The following is a 17,167-nucleotide window of genomic DNA, read 5'->3' as shown; positions in this document are numbered from 1 at the left end:
TGAGAGCAGACTAGCTCTGGCATCATTAACCACCATCTAAGCTGGATCTCAGTGTTTGTATCTATAAATAACTGGATTGTATCTATAGATACAGATATGGATATAGCCTAGAAGGGTAAACAGGTGATGTGTGTATGTGTATAAAAGTGTACTGTAAGTCATATTCTTTTCATTTGGAACTGCGACCAATGGTTAGTAATGCAGATGGTTAGTAGTGGACATGGAGGAGGAGGAACATGACTTTTTGGAGCTGTTAAAAGCAATTAACCAATTTTGACATGATGTCGATATTTCAAGCTGGACTGGTGCAATGGGATTTATTCTGGCTCAGCTGAGACAAATAAATAAAGAGTGAAATTTACCTCACTGTCTGGCACAAATCACCCTTAATGGTGAGCTCTAACTAGGCGTAAGATATACGATAATCATTCTTAATGCGATGTTGTCACATGCTAAACTGAATCGAGTCCAACTCTAGTAAAGGGTAATTGGATCATGCCAACACAGGCATTCCTTCTCCTCCAGGCTCCACACACACAGACATTTCCCTTCAGACAAATCCTGAGATGTTTCCTTCCATGTGCAAATCATTTTGCTGTTAAACTTGAATTATTCCACACACCCAAAACTAATCTATTGAAACTCTACTAAAATAATTGCATGAGACTGGGTCAGCATAGAAATTCTATTTATGTATAGTATTTTTGACAATTATTTGAGCCATTGGTTTCTCTTCACACCACATTTTGGAAATTGTTGAGGTGAAAAAAGGAATCAACATGCAACTGCACATATGCAGAGTTCAGCGACTGAAGTGTGGTGGTGTAGGAATATTATTAGTAGTAGAAGTAGTAGTAGTGGAAATAGGCACCAACCAGGCCAACACTAAACTCCGAGTATTTCAGGCAGTAAAAGCCCCGGTAAGAACCAAACTAGATTGTGTTCAAATCTACACTCTACACACCTATGACTACTGAAAAATATAAGGTTAATTTATCAAATGTTATTTTGAAGTATTAAAAAACATTGTTGTTTTAGAATTTTCGAATGAAAGGGTTGGTAATTGGTGGTTTTACGATAGTAGTGGCGGTAGGTAGTAGTAGTGGTAGTAGTAGTAGTAGTAGTAGTAGTAGTAGTAGTAGTAGTAGTAGTAGTAGTGGTAGTAGTAGTAGTGGTAGTAGTAGTAGTAGTAGTAGTAGTGGTAGTAGTAGTGGTAGTAGTAGTAGTAGTAGTGGTAGTAGTAGTAGTAGTAGTGGTAGTAGTAGTAATAGTAGTAGTAGTAGTAGTGGTAGTAGGAGTAAGTAGTAGTAGTAGTAGTAGTAGTAGTAGTAGTAGTAGTGGTAGTAGTAGTGGTAGTAGTAGTGGTAGTAGTAGTAGTAGTAGTAGTAGTAGTAGTAGTAGTAGTGGTAGTAGTAGTAGTAGTAGTAGTAGTAGTAGTAGTAGTGGTAGTAGTAGTGGTAGTAGTAGTAGTAGTAGTAGTAGTAGTAGTGGTAGTAGTAGTAGTAGTAGTGGTAGTAGTAGTAGTGGTAGTAGTAGCAAAGTCCTTTTAGGCAAGTCCCTTCACGCGGCGGCCATATTGCAACGCTTTTTGGGCACTTATCGGGCATCTATTTCGGCAGAAATGCGCGTGAGCAAGGCTTCACGACACCAGTCTTGCTCCAGCGGCGAGATCACAACACATGATTGGCACGATGTCTTCACAACACACCACATGATTGGCTCAATGTATTCACATGTCGACGTTTTGCCGCAGAAGGGGTGTGATATGCGTAGACAACTGCCATATTGGCGTTACCAACTAACCCCATGCATTTCTATGGAGGATTTTTTGAGTGCTGTGTCTCTGGTAGTAGTGGTAGTAGTGATAATAGAAGTAGTAGTGATAGTAGTGGTAGCTGCAGTCTTACAATGTTCAACAAAAAATTGTCATGGGACAATAATACAAAGCATATTCTATAATGTCACTTCAGTTGGATCAAGTAGGCCCATGCCAAGCATTAGATGATGCATACATTTACACTTTCACAGTAAGTCCTTTCGCACTTACACGGATTAGATCATCACCCAAATGATTGTGAACTATTTTGGTCTGAGCAGTGAGAAAAACGAGACAGTCCTAATTGCTCCTTCAGCAGCACCGAAGAAAGTTTAGGGTTTAAATCTCTCATTGCCAAGTTCTATTAATGGTGTCATTTTTTAGCGCTTTCATCAATTAAACACAGATGAGCGCAGTGAGGGTTTGTCAGATCGTGTTTAGTTCTCTCATACTTCCTGTCTTGACAAAGGTGAGAAATCCCAGACATACCACCTCATCTTCAGAGACAGCAAGCAATAGAGCTGGATGGTGTGTACTGGTTACACCTCTCACAGATCCTAGCTTACACCCTGTTCTCCATTTAAATGCATGCCAGCATACAGTAGTATAGGTCGATGAAAGGTGTTTTGAATATTTATTCAGTCTTTTTATTTTGTCAAAATGCTCCTAAGAATAGGAGAGATGATGAAACAGTGTGTGTTTTAATACATTTCTCTGAATCTGTATCTGTTACTTTTGGATATACACTAGATGTTCACATAACTACTTTTAACTATTATTTTACTATTTAGTATAGATCCAACCTTCCTTCATACCATTTCTTCCAAGTGGCCTCACTGGAAAACAAACTTTGATGTTTTTGGTTATATATCAAACCTAATCCATTCACAACTAAACTCAGTTTTAAGCAAAACTCCACAATGCTCCTGTAAGCCTCTCAAGAATACCTGAATATTAAACTCATCTGTCGGATTATGGTTCAGGCCATAGGTGCCAACACTGTACCCTGCACACTGAGTGCCAGAAGCTATATTTCAGGAGTCAATATGGAAATACTTGTCTTGCAGTCGGTTGAGCTCCCCAAAAATGTTATCATGAAAGGAGAAACACTGCTGAGAATTGGCATGCTGTTCTACAGATCCCCTTGTCCTATCTCTGCTCAGTAGATAACAGGACTTCAGAATCCCTAGATGTCAAGGCATACAGAAGCCCTTCTTACAGAGGCAAACAGGTTCAATCAGTGCCCTCATCTACCCTCATTAACCTTATTGCACAAACACAAATGAATGACAGTAAGGGGCAGCAGACCATGTATCTGTGAAATTTGACGATCTAAAACGTACAGTATGTGCATTATAGGAACACGCCGACACACCGACGTAGCAGTGCTTCGCCTGAATGTGAACATAGTACCAAGTATGGCACATGCTTACAAAATGGCAGTGTCTCATTTGACATTGTTATTTGTACGTACGTTGTAACAATACAAATCACAGCATGTAAATAGGAAAATGTTTGAGTTATTTTGTTAGTGCATGATCTGACGCACATTTTATTTTTAGAACAGCTTTTTCTTAGTCAGTTTCAGTGGCATCAAAATAGCAATGTGTGATCGATGTGCGGGATGATAATGATAACTTTGTTTGCCACAAACTAGCAAAGACAGTATAGCTTCGTGCCTGGCGCATATAACCCACATAAATATAAGTATATATACTCTTTTGATCCCGTGAGGGAAATTTGGTCTCTGCATTTATCCCCATCCGTGAATTAGTGAAACACACTCAGCACACAGTGAGGTGAAGCACACACTAATCCCGGCGCAGTGAGCTGCCTGCAACAACAGCGGCGCTCAGGAAGCAGTGAGGGGTGAGGTGCCTTGCTCAAGGACTTCAGCCGTGCCTACTGGTCGGGGTTCGAACCGGCAACCCTCCGGTTACAAGTCCAAAGCGCTAACCAGTAGGCCACGGCTGAGATGCAAGAGACACATACACACAGCACAGTCTCATGTGTGCCATAGTTATCGGACAAACAGAATGGTATAAAGTAAAATTGAGCAACCATATGTTCATCTTGAGGTTGCACGGCAACATAATGATTTTACTTTACACATGCAGGCATGGCTGCACACTTGCAGATGATGGCCTGCAGGACTTAGAGGTGCAGGGAGGTGAGAGCGCTAAAGACCTTAAATAGGTTAATGATAAGGGAGTTTAAAGTCAGGCCGAGGGTGGTCATCTATTTTCAGAGGATAGCCTTGACAAATAGCATTACAGAGGCTCTCAGAGGTGGAGAATCTTCAAATAGCTCTGTAAAAGGCACAGCATCTGAAAAGGGATTTGGTTTAATATTGCTTGCAGATTTTATAACACAGATATTGAGAGTAAGAGAAAATACAGGTCACTGTAATTAATGGTTACAGGATGTTCTTTGTTTTTGGAGTTCAACACTTCAAATTCAATCTTTGTATTACTTGGTGGCTACAAAGGACTTGTGTATTTTACAATATGGTGGCATTATTTGATTAATGTCACCATTCACTACACATATGCATTGCATATGCATTAAGGCAACATGAGAAGTATCCTAAACAATGTCAAAATACTACTTATAAAACTCACTCATTTGGATGTAATCAACTGACCCATAAGCTATACAGCATTAAGAAGTATAAACACAAAGGTCTATGGTTTCTTTTGTCTTTCCTCTAAAAATCCTCAGTCTATTTGTGCGAGTTTAAATGCTGATCTGCTCTGATGCTGGTGCCGTTAACGGATCAGAGAGGGAAGGGGGTGAAGATCGGGCCTATAATGAATTCTGCAGTGCCCTTGGCCAAGGGAGGTGTCAGCACTCTTCCGTAGTGTTTTATGTGTGTGTGTGTGTGTGTGTGTGGGAGACAGAGAGTAAGTGGGTTTGTATAAATGTGTGTGTGTGTGTGTGTGTGTGTGTGTGCCTGTATGGGGGACAGTGTCAGAGAGGCAGAGAAGTTACAGTGCACTCCCAATGTGACAGTCCCTGCAGGTCCATTAGAGCATCTCAGGTAACATACTGTGACACAGCTCAGTGACTGGGCTCTCCCAGAAGGCTGTGCGTCAGACTGCTTCTGTTTCGTTTCTTCTTCTCCTACTCTTCCTCCTCCTCCTCCTCCACCCTCACTAACCCTCCCACCCCCACACTCCCACCTTTTTTAACAGCTTGGCCGCCACTGCCACTGTGCATCATAAAAATTGCGGCGCCAACGAGTAGCCGGAGAACATTATCAGTAATTACTGCTTAAATGAGACAGGGATGAAAAGTGCTCTCTCACTGGAACACTGTGTACTAGGGCAGTTATGGAATAGATAATGGAGCCTCATCATCACAGCAAAAATCACTATTCCAGTCAGCGCAGAGCCCCTGTGTCAGCCCCCAAAGCCCAGAGCAACAACGCTGGTTCCAAACATTTCTTATGGCTAATTGACATGGATTAAACTAACTGTATTATGTTGCCCTTTCCCCTGTTTATTTTATTTTGGAAAAAAATCACATTTGTTAATGCCCACTTGTAAACAGATTGGTTAAGAAATGTGTAATATTTCTGTGGTAAACCAAGTCCATCATTGTGCCTAAAACAATAGAATGTGCTGCACCTAGCAAGTCATTTTTTCAGTAAAAGCAAGAGGGGCCCAAAGGGTGAACAAAAGATTGTTTTCATACATGATTCACAGACAGCAAGCAGTGCAAGCCCATCCCACAATAGATTATAGAAATGAAAAAAAACAAAAAAAAACAAGCTGAAGGGTGTATGCTTCTTTACCAGAAAATGTTTAGTCGCGGAGTACATTTACAATATGTTCTTTCTAGTAGAACCACTAGTTTTATTTAAAGACGTTCTACACTTGCAGTGAGCCCCTTTGGAGGTTTTATTGGTTTGTGCTGGCAGACTGCACACACACAGCAGTGTGGGCACCACACTCTGGCACCACACTGCCCTTCCGAAACAGCATTAGCGTGGGCGTGCAGAGCATGACGAGGGCCGGGAACACAGGAGTCGGACCACAACCCAGGTGGAGAAAGTACTCTTCTTCACACTAACTCATGAAGCACTATGCCAGGATTGCACACATGGGGAGTGTATATGGCAGGGGTTACTAGGCTACAGCGATGAAAAACAAAACCGCAGCAGTTGCTTTGTCACAGGTCTGAAGGAAAGGCGATCTGAACGGGAGCTCTCTTTGCTCGCCTACAGTACGTGACAAGCTATCCTGCCACTGTCATTAAAAGTTAAATACCCCAAGGTCTATTCAGATGTTAACGCCGAGGGACACGAAGGGAGTCAGCTCTGCATCTCATTTTCAATTTCCTGCGAGAGCGATAAATTAATAATTCATGGGATGATCTTCTCACCTGCGAGGTTCTGCTACACAAACAATGACAACAATGCATGGTAGGCAAAAGTGGAAGAGAATAATGTGTTAAGAAGATAGAAGAAAACATCTGATTTGAAGCATGACACATTTTATAATATGGGCATTATTAACTTCCTCTGGCCCAATTTTCCTAAAAGCATTTTTAGCATGACGATCCCATGACTCAAAACGAGATTAAGACATTCAGTCAGGACAGTAATTTCAGGGTGATCGGTTACAATATTCTGCTTCAGAGTCCTGATAATTAACTCAAATTGTTTATTTACATTACACAATTAGAGCATCACTTCATCTGATTACCAACAATGCTGAAATTCTCAGTATTTTTCCATGATATCAATTTTCTTCCACCCCCTCTTGCAGTATGCGGCCACATAGGAAATGTTAATGGACAGTCTTGTGCACTCATCAGCATTGCAAATATTCATGCAAATAGTCTTCATAAGGTCGCAGAAAACTTCAGCAGCAATGAGAATTAAAATCAGCTTTATGCCCCTCATCGGAGATGGCTGTCCCTGCCTCATTATGTAAACTCGGCATGTATTCTCATCACCGGATCGTTGTGGAGACTGACACTGAAATAATGACAGTGCACATTTTTTAAATCGAGTGCGCGTTCAGAAAATTATTCATCAATTCATGGCCCCCAGTGTCTAGTCAGATAATCACTTCTACACAATTTCACAAATGTGTGGGTAAACATAGAATTGACAGTGCAGGTTGTACATGTCATTTAAAACAAGTGAAGACATCTTTGAGGTAAACAACCTAAATCCATAACATCTGCACTTTTTTACAATTATGGATTAATATATCATTTAAATTAACAAACAAGGTTTCAGGGGTTTTAAAGGAAGGAGGACACAGCAGCTAGAACTTGAAGCATAATCACAAAAAGCAGAAGTAGTAGTGGTAATGGTTGTGGTAGTGGTAACAGTAGTTTAAACAGAAGGCTGGGCTACAGAATACCGGTTCACTTTAAATCAACCGGAACCAACTTTCGGTACAGGAGGAGACCACTGCAAAACACTACTGATGCCACTTTTGGTGCTGTTTTCTTTTTTTTAAAAAGACTCACAGTGTCTGAGAGTGGCAAACAAACAGAAGAAGAGATTTACAGACAAAGTGAAATGTTTCCATAAACTTGTTATGCTATCTAATATTTTACTGTTCGTTGTTAGTTGAAATGAGAACTGATTGGCTTTTCGCTCTCGAGCAAGTTTGGTAATTACGTGTTAAGTAAGGGATAACAGCCGCCGAGGTGCCCTGCTATACGGAATTAATGGACGGGGGGGAGTCAAATAACTCCGGCCGAGTCCATTCATTCCGTATAATAGGCCACTTTATAAGTAAGTATAAGTATAAGTATATATACTCTTTTGATCCCGTGAGGGAAATTTGGTCTCTGCATTTATCCTAATCCGTGAATTAGTGAAACACACTCAGCACACAGTGAACACACAGTGAGGTGAAGCACACACTAATCCCGGCGCAGTGAGCGGCCTGCATCAACAGCGGCGCTCGGGGAGCAGTGAGGGGTTAGGTGCCTTGCTCAAGGGCACTTTAGCCGTGCCTACTGGTCGGGGTTCGAACCGGCAACCCTTCGGTTACAGTTCCGAAGTGCTAACCAGTAGGCCACGGTTGCCTGTAAAAATGTTTATCGTAAATATATTCATGTGTATAGGCTTTAGTGTAGGCGACGCGTCCTGATGTTAAACTATTTGCTGACCACAAGACTTAATGACATATGGAGTCCCTGGGCCTCACTTGGGGCCAAATCTCTGTCCCAGAGTAGAGACTGTGAGGGATGATATGGTTGCCAGATTTCATGATTTGTCACTCGTGGGAACCATTGATTTCAGCCTACTTGCCAAAACAGTTCTGCAGTTATTTACTTTCACTTTTGACTGACAAGGGGTTACAATCGAAAACACAGCCTGAAAAGCTTAACTTACCCCAATAATGTCCGAATGACTGAATAAAAATATCCTGAATAACTTGGGTGTATGACTATGACTTGCATCGGTGATTATGTTGCTCCAGGTGTAAGATAGGGCCCAACAAGTTCAAACTTTTCGTTGAGGGCATATTACATTAGTTTTGAGATCGTTGTTTGTATTAGCAACACAATGGCTTATAGCTTGTAGTAGTGGGCAAGGAGCCACATCAAAATAAATTGCTATTTTCAAACTACTGCCACAATACCCATACACTTCGGTGGTAGTGTGGAGAGGGTCCCTACAAACAAATTGAAGTATTATAAACTGTATAAGTGTACAGAGAGGTTATAATAAGGGCTGCTAATGAGGTCAGTATATAACCTTCCTTCATATTCCAGTCGCTTCAAATCAGTGGGCGACTTCGATATTTTGCAACGCTGCACTTATCTGGCGGAATGTAATGCATGTTTACAATACAAACATGCATCACATTCAGCCAGATCTGCCCAATGCTGCAAGAAGTCGAATGTGGCCTCCAGTTTCTCTAATCACTGGCCAACTGCTACTGTTACAGATTCAGACAGAGTTTACCAGTACCAATGTCGGTTCAAATGTGAACAGTGCTCAAAAGGGCTGTAACGATATGCAGTTCGAGAACGAAATCGCGACACCCATATCCACGAACCTGTGTCGCGGTGTGAAAAGGCAGAACCGCGACACACCCTTTTTAGTATTTCACGCAGTGTTTTGCAGCTTACGCGGCCGCATAAGCAACACACATCTCCCGCTTTACTTACCGGTAGTTGTCCAAAAATATAAATAAAATATAATTTCATACCTCTCGTTGCTTTCATTGTAGACTATGTGTTCAACTTTACCAAACAGTATAGAAGTAAACCCCCTCTCCTTGCCCCGCTCTTTCTCAGTCTCCCTCCCTCTCCCTCTTTCGCTCAATGGACACATGCGACTCGGCCAACACAATCCAAATAAAACATTCGCAATCGTGAAAGCAAGGACGCATATCAGACGACTAGCTAAATTACTATTAAATCCGCTTAGAATCATTTGCATGCTGCATATATTTGTTTAAAACTATTGCATTCAAGTTGACTGATCATCTCAATACCAATGTTTCCCAAAAGGGCCTGTCCCAAGGAGAACAAGTATTACCTTGAAACTTAAACACACATGGGGAAACTGAACAGTCCAATCAGTAGACTATGATAAGCAGCCAACTGTGCTACTTTGTTTACAATATTTCCAGGCCTCAACCAGAGGTAGAGTTGTAATAGAAATAGTAGGCCTAGGCTATAGGCTAATCTGCATAAAGTGTGCTGTCATAAATATCAGACATTCAGTATTCTCTCTTTTTATATCAGGATATAAAATAATACAGATGTATTATATTGTAATCCTCTGGTGTTCTAAGGTAGGCTATTAAAATGTTATTGTTATTGAAATGTCTAGCACCACCCCAAACTACCCCCCCCCCCTCCAAAAAAAGAAAAATGGATCGAACCGTGGTTCAAAAATTGTGATACAAACCAAACCGTGAAGTTGGTGTATCGTTACAGCCATAGTGCTCAATGATACTAGTAAATAGAATGAAAAAACAAATTGGGTGTCAGAACAATAGGTTTAAATACTTTTGTGAAATAAGTGGAGATAGATAAATGAGTGATGGGTGGGAGTATGTAATCGAAACATGAGAATGCTTCAAGAATTTCCCTGAGCACTGACACTTCCTCTGAATAAACTGTACCCTGCAGAATGACAATGATACACAGAATATAACTGAACTGCGTACTGCAGTTCTGGTAACCATAGAGACAGAGAAAGAAAGTACATAGAGAAATAAAAGAGGAATTGATGGAAAGGGTGATGGTGATAAGTCGTAACAGCAGCGGGGTCACCTGAGATGAAGCTTGCTATGGTTTTATCTAGAGCTGATACATGTATTTGAGTCATTCAAATAGACCATACAGACTTGCAGTTCAGCACCAGCAGTGAAGAAACAGCCAGCCTTCTAATCAACTTAAAGTACACAATGGAGGCAACCAAGGAGATAAAAAGAGAGATGTATACCCTATTGATGCAGGTTACTATGTGTGTGATACTTGCATGTGTGCATATGCTGAATGCATTTCTTATTGTTGGCTCACATAGTCTGCATGGTGATTGCTGACTGTCCTGCCTTGCGACAGCTGCTGCTACAGTAGCTGCTGCGTGAGGAGCCTGTAAATGCATCTAGTGCATGCACCTTTAAAAGCTTTCAACATCCCCCAGGCTCCTGAGATGAAAGGTCTATCCAGCTGGTGGTATCCAGCGAGGAATACTTATTTGGACCTTAAAAAATAAGGTGGTGTGTGTGTGTGACTTCACTACATATAAACATATGTGTGTAACTTCACTACACATAAACATATGTGTGTGTGTGTGTGTGTGTGTGTGTGTGTGTGTGTGTGTGTGTACAGTATCTCTGTGTGTGTGTGTTTGTGTGTGTGTGTGTGTGTGTGTGTGTTTGTGTGTGTATCTGTGTGTGTGTGAGAGTGTGTGTCTGATCTTTTGCCTCCCTAAGACAATCCAGGCAGCGATTTAGGGGGAAAGTAGGTCATCCACGCCAGCCAGAAATTATGCAATACAGGAAAAATGCGGCTTTGGTCACCCAGGAGCTGTGAAAGACGACAGTTCACTGCTCTACAGCAACACACACACACACACACACACACACACACACAGGCACACACAGACACACACACTCCAAGAAGCAAGCACAAGGCTGAAACAACAGCGAGACCCTGGCAAGGAGACCCAGAAAGCCTAAAGACCACAGAAGTATTTATGTGACAAGGCCATCCGTCCCCGTGCTGCCAGAGAGCTCTGTGGCCAGACTGTGCTCTCTTCAGACAGCACACAAAATGAAGGACTGGGGGTGGGAACAGGGTAGCAGTTGGGGAGGGAGGGGGGTGATCTGTGCCATGCAATAGGAAGCCAGCGTCTCAGGGGTGACTGTAATTCTTGAGCCAAGATTGCAACAGCACAATGATAAGTGAAGTGGGTCTATGCGCCGTTCCCATGGCAACCAGTCACATGGCTTCTGGGAAATGCCAGCGTGGACCCAGCGTTATTACATTAGTAGCAAGCAGCCCTCCCACCCTCTCTCTCTCTTTCTTTCTCTTCCACTCCATTTTCTCGCTCCCTCCCACCATCCCTTTCTCAGTGTCTCTCTCTCTCTCTCTCTCACATAAAAGCACACACCAAATTTGTCTCTCTCTCACTATTGCTCTCTCACACTCACCATCTTCCTCTCTCCTTTGCAGTCCTGTCAAATTTATTGCTGGCCATGCCCATGGAAAAATGCTCAGCACACGAGTTGTATCGTCTGGTAATCAAAACTGACACAATCTATTACAGGGATAAAAATGTATTTACACTGAAGAAACACACGCAACACCCTTCCTCACACAAATTTATTTTCATGTGACGACTGAATGTTATTATATGCAACTAGATTCATATCAATGCTAATCCAAAGTGTTTGGAGGATTTAATTGAGAGGGCTTGTAGGGTGAAGAAAGGAGAGTAAATGCCCACAATTAATAAATGTGTTGTTGCTGTGAGTGATTTCATTTTATTTTTCTATTACATTTTCTTTATCTTTCAATTTATTTACATGTTTTTGTTTTGTTTTCCATTATTAATTTGTTTTTGTAATGTTTATATATTGTCTTATTGTCATCATTGATTGACCCAGTGTCCAATGCATAAATAAGCACATTGAATGATAATGTCAATGATAATGCTATATTAAAACTTGAACTTTGAACTTGAACACACACAATTACACACAGAGAGAGAGAGAGAGCAAAAGAGAGAGAGAGAGAGAGAGCAAAAAAAAGAGAGAGCTCACCAGCCTGAGTGTACACTTCACCAAAATAAACTCTTCAATTAATAAATCATTGTCTAATTATGTCACCCTGAAAACTAATGGATGGTGCCTGTCTGTGGAGGTTAGAGAGAGGGCCACTGAGCTGGGAGGATAAATTGCATAAGTGGTCATGCCACTTAACAAATGGCAGTGATTATTGCTCTCTACAGAGTCTGCCTTGATAAAGTCCCTTTAATAAGACAGTTGTTGTCATCATGATGCTGTGGTTTGTTTGTGGTCACAGTAATCTTAAAGCCAAGTCAAATGGTTTTGCATGGACTGGCTTGCTTTGGACTGTGCTGCTGCTCTTGGATGGATGTACACTTTTCATACCCATGGTAAGAAGGAGAAAATAATAGCCTACGTTTAGAGATATATCATTATGCAAATATCAGAATTCCATTGCAATTACTATGAAATGTGTTTTGTTGCTAAAGAAATCGCTTTCTTGGAATGTTGTCAGAAATCCCAACAACCCTTATGAACAGGGAGACCAGTCAACTGGCATGGTTAGAAATAATATACCTCAAGGGCTAAGCACATCACTGGCAACAGTAAAATGGCATTTCCTTTGTTTACAGAGCTGGAACATCCATGATATATTTTGTGTTCTATGGCGGTCGAGAGTCTGTTTAAGTGAGTAGCACAGACCCCGGGCTTTTCTCTCACTGAAGGTGGCTATCTGTGATCTGTGAATATGCGGGTTAAGGAGCCCCCGGCCCCACTGCGCTCTGTCTGCAAGGACTGGGCCTCTCCTCGTCCCTCACTATGTTTTACAGCGGGATGGCAAAAGTGATAGGGAGGCAAAATCCATCTTGCTGTCATGGAGCCTACAGCTGTGTGAGCTGCAGCAAAACACATGCATGTACACACACACACACACACACACACACTCAGACACATACACTCACACTGTCTTAGTAGGCTTTTGGCAATAGGCTTTTTCACAACAAAGAGCGTGACTGGGTTGCCATGCCAACAGGACAGAACAAAGACTAACAGCATAATGCCAGCACTAGTGCAAGATATTCCACCTACAGCTGCTTCTAAGCCACAGGAGACAGTCGATCCCTTACTGTGCTATTGCACAATGAATGAAAGATAAGGACACCCTTACTGGTTTGAGGAACATCTCCCTCCCAAAAAACGGATATATTTCATCCTGCCTTAATCGATAAATGGAAAAATGATCCAAAAATCATTTGAAAATCCAAGATCATTACAAATGTAGCCTACCAACTGAACACTTTTCCAAACACTAGGCCTATTCCCTTATTTTCCCCACATGCTGAAGATGTAAACTTGCTGTCCAAAACAAATGGTTTTAGCTTTTCGTATGCTTCTGTGCTCAAAGGAGGCTTCCTCCTCTGTCTAAATCACTATTTAGGTCATCCCTTTCGGCTGTGTCCAGGGAGACATGGCAGAGAGAGAGAGAGAGAGAGAGAGAGAGTCCAGCTGTAACCCTCACAGCAGGCTGGCTTTCTGGCCACTGCCAGGACTCCTACCACTCCCGATGCTCTGCTTCCCATTGTCAACTCATCCTTCTCACTGGCGGCTTGGCATGCCTGCATCTCCTTACCAGCCCACCCCCCCATCACTGCCAACCACCATGGCCAAGAGCACCTGCCAGTCCCCAGCCATGGCTGGTGCCACTGGTGCCACCTGCTGCAGCCCAGCGAGTGCCAGATCAGCACTCAACGCCCTGGTCTCGTGGGACCCTGTGCTGTCTCAGCGGCTCCTTTGTTATTTAACAGGTGACAGGCGTGGCCCGCCGACGATGGAGCCTTGGGGAGCGGCTGACGAGTGATGTGCTGGGTGAGGTGTACGGACAGCAGAGAGAAAGGACTTCCAGCTACAAGCTGCGTTGATGGAGGAGATACTGCTAACATCCCAATTGCTTTGATCAAGCTCTTTAACATCCTCTGACACAGGGGTGGCACATACACACACTCGCACACACACACGCACACCAACACATGCACACATACACCAACACACACACACACGCACGGTGAATTATACACATCCTTCTCACTGTTCTTTTCTTGACAAACTGTCTGTATCAGATAGCCAGGCTATTTTTATCACTGTCTCTGTCTTCTTCCCCAGTAGATTCACTCCAGGGGGACTCGCAAGGCTTTTTTTGCTCTCCCCTTCCTTTATTCTTTAAGACAGCCAGCAGGGATGCAGAGGCAATGCTTGTCGGTCTGATTGTGTCATCCTCCTTCCGTCTCCCTCTCTCCGTCTCTGCTGGATGGAAAGACGCACTGGATCCTGATGAAAGTGGCCAGTAAGTAGGGCGTTGTTGATGTTTTCTCTATTTATTCCTCTCAGCTGCTCTAAAAATGTTCTGTTGTCACACTGGTGGCTTTCCAAGTATTCTTCAAAGCACAAGATAATTATCCAGTCCCATGATTTAGCATTTCCTCCAGTCACACATACACACACACACACACACAGAGAGAGAGAGAACTGCTGAACTAGTTGCTATCATGTGATTTATTCTAAGCGAATGGGTAACAGTAGAAGTTGTTAAGTGCAGGGCAAACCCATGGCGGTTCGTGCTGTATACAATGGGACAAACCACAAGAGGGTATAGAGTTTGCCACATACGGGGCAGGAGGGCCCCTTCAGGGAGCTGCATAGTACGGCCCCCTCCCCTCCCTCCTGCACAGAAGACTGCCTGGCCACCCCCATCAGCCCCCATGCCTCTTAACTTAGGCCAAAAGATCCCTTTTGCTGAAAACCAAGCCTGGCCATATAAGGCTCGGATAAAAGCCTTGCCAAGAAAGAAGAGGTGAAAAAAAGGAAAAGAAGAGAGTGTTTGCGTCTCTAATGCTGGCCTACTCATGTCTTCTTCCATGCTCTGTATCTCTCTGTAGACGTACAGTCTGTAGGTCTCCATTTTCTTCCCTCTTTCTCACTCCCCCCGTTTCCCTTTTTCAGGAATGCGCTTTGGTTTCGCTGCTAGTAGTCAGATGGCTCGCTTGTACATGTACACCTCACACACGTAAACACTGCAGCTCCCTGGGCTCCTCATCTGTCTTGAGATTCCAGGCACTTCCTCGAGCAGGCGTGTAAACAACACTGAGATGGAGAGCTCTGGACTCCTGGGGCCGCATGGCTTGTAGCAGTGCAGTAGCAGTGCCCATAACCCGGCACTTCTCTGACCCTTATACACACATACACACACCTCACACACGCACACACACACACACACTCACACATGCACACTCCTCTCTTCAATGCTCATAAAACGGCTTCATTATTTGCTTTTCGTTTGCTATTTAAAGCTTTTTTAGGATGACAGAGGATCAAAAGTTAGCCTTAGCGTAGCTGTTGACAGTACAGCTATAAGAAATTTTTTCTGCACATGGATGCAGAAAAGGTTTTAATAAGCAGAATAATGTCCAGTCCAGGAGGATTCTCTTGTACAAAGCTCAAAGGACATCACAAGGATAGAATACTTAATCGGGTGGATCTAAGTAGCACCTTTTACAGCGTATCTGGTAAAACAGGCCAATAACTCTCTAATTGCTGCAACAGTGTCCAGAAATAACTTTGCAGACTGATTTGGTGGACAATATTATTCACTGTCAAGCCTATGATGCTGGTTTCACCACATGTATCTATGATTAGTCAAGCTCATCAATGATTGGCTATTATTAGAAACTACAGTAGATCATTGTGCCACAAACAATGTATCTTTCCACACCACCACTGTAATGTCAACAACACTCCACTACAATGACATTTTCCAGAGACAAACACGTATGATACATTCCTAAAGGTAAACGCAAAGCTTAGAAGGCACAAAGGTATCAAATGAGTCCTTTCAGTGGAATGTAAATGAATTACAAGCAACTATGTAACTAGTAGTAGTATGCTATGGTATGAAATAAGACACCAAAGTAGATTAGTAGACTGGACTGTGACATGTGTTATCACACAATGATGTCCCTTTTCACCATTTCAATCTTATACTCCACTCCTTCCTATGAATTTGAATGCATCCGTGGTCAAAACCTTCATTTCAGAGTAACCACAGGAATAGAATTTTCTATTAAGTCGATTCTCTCAACTGCCCTGTTTTGATCATATGTGGGAACATTGTAAATCAATGTTAAAGCCGTGTTTTTTGAGAGTAGAAGGCCAAACCAAAGCGAGTATATGTGAAAAGGGGGGAAGGGCGATGAAAGGAGAGAGAGAGAGAGAGTGAGTGAGTGAGTGTGTGTGCGGTGTGTGTCTGTGAGTGGGAGAGGGAAGTAAACACAAGGGCTCCATCCACTGTCTTTTTATGGAAACAGAGACCCCAAATGGTAATCCGCTGAAGTACAGGTTGCTCTGTACTAAAGGACTAATAAAGATGATGGAGAGCACTATGCATACTGATATATCTTCCCACGTTATATACAAATAACCCATGACTGCACATGTCTGATGTTTGCTGTAATTAAAGACAACCACTGCTTACCTTCAAAACGACGTTCATTTTCAAATGGGCACTTTTAGGTGATCTTACATGAAATGTGTTGATCCATTCATGGTGATAGCAGATAGTGGGAAACAGGGACGCTGAGTGTTGAATGGTCAGTTTTAATCATGTCACACACAGCAGGCGCCAGCAGTCTGATTCACGTCTCAACTGGTACACCTAGTGGTGGAACAGGCACAGGGAAAAGAGAAGACTCAGTGCCACCAAGTGGTGAAAAGGTGACATGTCAAGGCGTCACATTAATACTGCACTGCTCTAGGAGAAACGGAAGCTGATTCTTCCAGATCATTTCAGGACCCCCTTGCCTATGCATAAACATGTGGAGTGTTCAGTACCTTCAGCGGGCCAATTGCTGAACTGAAGGATTCACAAATGTGGTCACATTATCAATCCCTTTCACATGTATAACGTTACTCCACTGTGGCTGTCTGAATCACAATTCCTTCCACATCCACAGCCCTTGTGTAGGTTCAGTATATGCATTTAGTGTCATTTTGGACAGAATATGTTTCCAACATCTTATATTAACTAACAGTGCGTAAAAAGCAGTAGTACCCTGAGTGTGTTAAAGCAGTAGTA

General features: G+C 42.6%; 1 long non-coding RNA gene across 1 annotated transcript in view; it reads right to left on the bottom strand.

Moving 5' to 3' along the window:
- LOC121678186 overlaps window positions 1–17,167 on the bottom strand; it is a 58,074-nt gene that overhangs the window by 32,462 nt on the left and 8,445 nt on the right. Inside the window, exon 2 of the long non-coding RNA XR_006021181.1 lies at window positions 16,568–16,747. This is a non-coding gene — a long non-coding RNA (uncharacterized LOC121678186). The remainder of the gene's footprint in view (window positions 1–16,567; window positions 16,748–17,167) is intronic.

Source organism: Alosa sapidissima, chromosome 12 (genome assembly GCF_018492685.1).
Source record: "Alosa sapidissima isolate fAloSap1 chromosome 12, fAloSap1.pri, whole genome shotgun sequence".
In the NCBI taxonomy this organism is placed as follows: domain Eukaryota; kingdom Metazoa; phylum Chordata; class Actinopteri; order Clupeiformes; family Clupeidae; genus Alosa; species Alosa sapidissima.
The sequence above is the reverse complement of the archived record's forward strand: the minus strand, read 5'-3'. Positions and strand labels throughout refer to the sequence as shown.